Here is a 6,000-nt window from a genome sequence, read left to right as displayed (position 1 = left end):
CCAGTGATGGTAAATCAATTTGTCACGTGAACTTTTCTGTCTTCGGGAGCAACCCTTGCGTTTGTAATGCAACTTGGCACGATGCTTCTGCGTGTCCCTGCCTCTCACGGACGGATACTTAGTTGAGTGATAATGTGCACACTTTGCTCTACCTCGCCAGCATTTCCTGACAAGGGCAGGGCTTCTTCCTGAGCTAATCTGGATGGCAAATGATTGAGAAGGGGAAATATTCAAGTCAGCCTCAGTCCCCCTAATAAAGGGTGGCAGTCAGCTATGCGGGCAGATGTGGACGTGGCAAAGTGGGCAGATGGGCACATTGGTGTGGCCCAGGGGATGCTAAATGGCCCGCCAAGCATTTCGGCCAGCGGATGGACACGAGACAACCTCATGCAAAGAAAAATAACCTCTGAGGAGAAAAATCGAGTCTAGCTCTCATCTGCTGCATATTAAACCAGTTTGTACTGATTCCTTTCACCTCTTCCCATTTGTGTGTTAAATCGCAAACAGATAACAAGAGGTATATATCCCTGTATCTCTACCACCGTGAGACACTGGAATCATTTGAGATCTTCTAGGATTGCTTTCAGGTATTCCAACAGCTATCCTCTATCATTTGGGAATGTATTTGACAAGGAATAGCTCAAGGGAAGTCAAACAAGTTTTCTCCTGGCAAGGATCAGATTCACTGACATAGTTATGACTGGGAGGAAATTTTCCAGAAGCTATAGGGGGAGGATGGAGGCAGGTGCTGAGAGAGCGCAAGTCCAGAAATACCCAGGAGGGTGAGCAAGGACGTGAATCCAGACGGGCCCTGGGAAAGCCCGAGCACCGTCGCTCTTCACAAGGGCCTGGAGCGAGCCACTTCACCTCTTCCGCCTTGCTTCCTTGGACTGCAGGTGAAATCATGGTGCCTGCAACTCCAGAGCTTCTGCGAGGTTGCTGGGTCAGTCACGTGGCGGGCTGGAGCTTCCAGCACTTTCTTTCTCCCTTGGGTCATGTGTTGTGACCATGTGAGAAAATGCTACAGAGCAGCCATGATAAACAGGCACTTGATATGCAGTACATGTTGTTGTTGTTTTTTTCCTTAACAACAACAACAACAACAAAGAAAAGCTATCCTTACTCCCACAAGGGAGAGGAATTAGGTATGTAGAAGGTCGTACTGCAAGACAGATTTGACAGTCAACTCCATGGAAACTAGTATGGGGTCTCTACACATTTCTAAAAATGTTTAGGTCTATTTTATTTGATTCTTTTTCAGGAGTCATAGCTTAATTCGTGGTTGTTGTTGTTTTTAAAGGGAAAAAAAATAACCAGGTCTAACTCCTAAAGTCCATGTTTGTAACAAAAGAAAGTACACTGGAAACTTTTAAGAATGTTGTGAAGTTTTCCTCAACCAGCCTGAAATACCAAGAAGGGACGTATTTGTTCCAAGTCATACTGTAGGTTGGGGTAATCCCATTTTGAAGTAAAGAACTGTTTCACCGGGTCCTAGAATGCAGCCATCTCTTTATGTCTCCCACAGGGGTGCTTTCTGTACTATGAACCCACAGATCAGTACTTAGATGGAAATTCTCGTTATGAAAAATGGCCATTTACCAGACTAGCACCAAATGAAGTAAGATTGCAGGTAATAATGTCTTTTAAACAACAAGAAAAAAAAATACCCGGCAGGGTAAGCCACAAAATCTCTGGCATTTGCCATTACAGAGGAGAGAATAAATTGTTAGCTGTGCACGGGCAGGCGATTTGATAGAAGGCCAATATCTTTTAATGTGTTTAACTCACTTCATGTCGTATTTCTGTCCTATTTCCTTATAGTACATATAGATGATAAAGCTAATGATGCTTAAATGGGACCTGAGACGTGATGGGCAATCACCGAAGGGATGTTTACACTTAACGCCAATTAAGGATAATGAGAATTTATCCACACAGGAGACAGGGCAGCCTTGCTTTGGACTGTCAGGAAATCTGACAAGCTCTTTCACACTGAAATATCAGGGCACAAATTGTTTTGAAAGCCATGGCTCCTGGGTTCTTGGTTCAGCGTTCAGACAATTATCCACAGAGTGCTCGTTGATGGTTACTATTTACTTATGGTTCAAGAAGTCCTAGGTGTGAGAGCAAACCTTCTAGGCATGAAACGTGGTCACACAGTGAACCATTCGCCCAGCAACCATGACAAAAACTCCATGACACAATCGAGAAAATGAGATTGGGGTCAGGAAGGAATCCTGTAACCAGGACAGAAGAGAAAGGAAAGAGTTATCCCAACACATGAAATCAGTGAAGAGGAAGAACCAAGACATCAAAATAGAATCCTGAAAGGCAGCCTTCCAAAATGCTGCACACACCGCTTGCTCCTCAGCAGGAAGACCTTTGGCTGGCTGTCTGGCTGTCTTTCTGTCTCATTGTTTAAAATAAAAATCCAGTATTTCGATGGCAACATCTTCTCCCATATTATGATTACTTTTTATTTACTAGACTTTATTTTCGATAGCGGTTTTAAATTGACAGCAAAGCAAGGAGAAGGCACAGTGTCCACACACACACCCCTCTTCCTTTCCACGTTCCTCCTCCCTCTGCATTTGATTATGCCCCACCAGAGTTCAGGATTATTTCTCACCCTAAACACCATAACTGGACGAAATAAAACAAATCTATTTCCTGACTAGGAAAGGATAGATTATCATCACCATAACCTCCTAGTTATTAGAATGAGTATTTTCATTTCAAAATATACTAATTTTTGTTACCGTAGTAGCTGAAAACAGGATCCCCTCGTGAGAACACTTAATAAAAGAGTGATATGTTCTACTTTATGCCCAATGTAAAAAAAAAATAAAAAGAAGCTTAAAATAGATTACACTTATAATGTCTTCCATTTCTGGAACGCTATGAAGTCATTTTACCAGGTCAGGAAATTGATTTGGTCTTTCACTTTTCCTTAGCCTCAATCATGAAAAATAGGAATTCTGACATATTCAATTCTCAGCCTGAGTAGTATTATCCTGCTTGACTGTGGTGAAAATATCTCATTCTCACAGAAGACCGTGGGCTTTGCCAGTGGGTCCCAATACGTAGCCATTCATGGCAATGGATAAGTAACACTAAGTGTAGCAATTGGATTTGACTCACTCTGCTTTAGTATGACTAAATGCCAAAAGCCCAGTGGATGTCATGATTATGTAGCTGCTAACTCTGTCCTGGGTTGAGTAGAGTAGGCTCTTCCTCTAGGTAGCAATAAATCTTCCCTTTTAACCTCCCATGTTTAGAAATTATAATTTTGCTTGCGGTTTATTTACTTAGTCATTTATTTTGGTATTGGGTGTTAAAGATGAGAACACATTAATTGTGGACATAGATCAACACACTTGAAATTCCAGTGGCAAATAACATCAAAGTCTGGATATAAATGTGTGTTATTTAGCAAAGGTAGCTTTATATCAAAAACGTAATCTGAAGTAATGCTGACTATAAGTTAGACTCATCTCTACCAAGATAGGTACGTGGACAATTAATTTTAGAATGTATGAAATTGTTCTTTCCTTGTTCATAAAAATAATAATTTCATTCAAATAAAATTTGCATGTCTCAATTGAGTTCATTTGTGTCTGTATAAATCAAAGGTAGGTATCTTTATTATTAATTATAAGGATTCCAGAATTCTGGGGAATTATTTTCACTTAGGATTTCTATTTGATGAATAACAGGGCATCTTTTATTAAAGTTGTAATAAAAATATATCATTCAATCTTTTGTTCTCAACAAGTTGAAGTTCTGTATTGGAATCTACCTATTTTTTTTCAGCTGTGAACTTCTATTGTCTTAAGAAATCCAAGTTCTTTACAAGTTTTTCACAGTTATACTCCTTGAGATAGATAGGAGAATGCCAACACCAATGGACTCTTTCTCTTATTGGTCCTAAGACATTGCTGTTTTGTACCTGGATGCATATCTTAAAACAGCTTTCATATTCTTGAGAATCATAGCATTGAATAGCAGTATCTGAGGATGGGTATCATATTAGCCATATGCTACAATAACCCAAAGAACTAGAGTCTACCTTTCACATAAAAGAAGTCCAAAGGAATGCCATTACGGTTGTGATGACAATTTAGTGATAAAGATGCTTCCAGTTCCATTTTATTATATCCAGCGCATGATGCCAGTCCTTAGAAACCAAGATGCCTGTGAGATCTGCCACAAATGGTCTTCTCATTCACGCAGTGGCTTGTTAGAAGGGTAGAGAAGAAAACTCCATGCAGGCTCCCCTCACTTAAAATGGGGTTCTGACATTCTGATCAGCATATTTTTTCTCTTAAATTTTATGTTTAGAACTTAATTGCCTGACCAGTGCTCCTATCTGTAATGGAGTCTGAGGAATGCCTTCTTCCACTTGGGTAAATTGCACTAGTCAAATTGGGAACCATAAGAAAGTATTGGAAATCCAACCTCAGGTAGTGATTAGCAATGCGTACCACAGGGCTGTCTGTGGGAACCCAACCTGAGGACTCTTCTTGCTCATTCATTAATGTAACAACCTTCTGCACAAATTAAGAGGCCTTTATCTTGTGCTGATTTGTATAAGAACAATATTCTTTGCGAGCATTATGCATGTCATCTGTCAGCTTAAGCTATGCAATCTGAGTTGAGGAAATGGCTCTTCTCTATGCTCTGCAATGAGTTTATGTGGCAAGTCGAATTTTTCAAAATTCGATTTTATTCAGGTTGTGGTTTACTTTTTAAGTTATATAATAGTTATTATTGTTAGTGCAATTGCCTATCTCAGAGTCAATTTTGTCTCATTTTATTATCCACTGGAATCACAGAACCTTTCTAGAGCATTCCTGTCCCTTTATTATAAGGAGCAAAGGCTCTACTATTAGAAAACAAATCTCAGCCAAAGCGTCCTTAGAATGCCGATTGGAAATGCTGGATGTGTGTTGTCAATTTCATTATCCCGTTAGAAACACTTCTGCCCCAAGTGCTTCTCATGGCTCTGATTCTTAACTGTCGTTATTTTGCAGTATAAAATATTGATGACATTGGTCAAAAAGATTGACAGCTGCGTGGATTGTTATTAACCAGATAGTTGGTTGAAGCCCACATTTCAATACAGGGTGAGATGAATCACAAACCCTCAGGAGACTCTTTCTCATTCTTTTTACTAAGTAGACCGGTGTTAACCCTTCCCCAACTTGCTTTGCAAATTTTCCTTCTTTCTCCTTTCCTTTGGGCTATGAGAATGTCATTTATTGATTCCAAGTACAAGAAGGGATTAATCATTTATCAAGCTGCAACTAGGAAATTGTACAGAATATCCAATGCAATGAATGACTCAAAAGGCTTCACATACAGAACAAAACAGCAGCAACAATAAAAAAAAAAACAAGACTAGAGAAATAATACTACTTGGAGACTTCATTCCTTCTTGAATCTAAGATTAAAAGAGAAAAAAAATAGAAATAAATAAAAATATAAAGCCACTCAGAAGAAACATTAAAAGCAAGGATAAAGATGTTCCTGCCACTAATACCAGCAAATGTATGTACACACCCCGACACCCAGACATGCTCAGCGTAAGAAAACTCATAGTGAAGAGAATTAATAGCTTCTTTGGGGAATACAATCTATTTGCTCTTTTGTGTTGCAAATGAAATCCGAGCACTAGAGTTTCATGTGAATGATTGTATCATCTATCACGAATACAAAAAGTTTGTCCACGGGTCCTGTACGGGTAGAAATTTCCTTCACATTTGTGCGATTACTATTCCCAGTGTCATTTATAATCAATAATATGAACTGATGAGCAACACTGGAGATAAACGATGGAAACCATATTTCCCGGAGATGAAAAAATAAGCAATTCAGGTACTAAACTCTGCTTCTATTTTCTCTTAAGAACCACACTTAGTATCAGAAAAAATAGAAGGGAGAGAATTAAAGTTGGTACTGTAAACCATATCAGTCAAAACAATTGCCACAGTCAATGTG

The sequence above is a fragment of the Perognathus longimembris genome, chromosome 18 (assembly GCF_023159225.1).
Source record: "Perognathus longimembris pacificus isolate PPM17 chromosome 18, ASM2315922v1, whole genome shotgun sequence".
Lineage (NCBI taxonomy): Eukaryota > Metazoa > Chordata > Mammalia > Rodentia > Heteromyidae > Perognathus > Perognathus longimembris.
The sequence above is the reverse complement of the archived record's forward strand: the minus strand, read 5'-3'. Positions refer to the sequence as shown.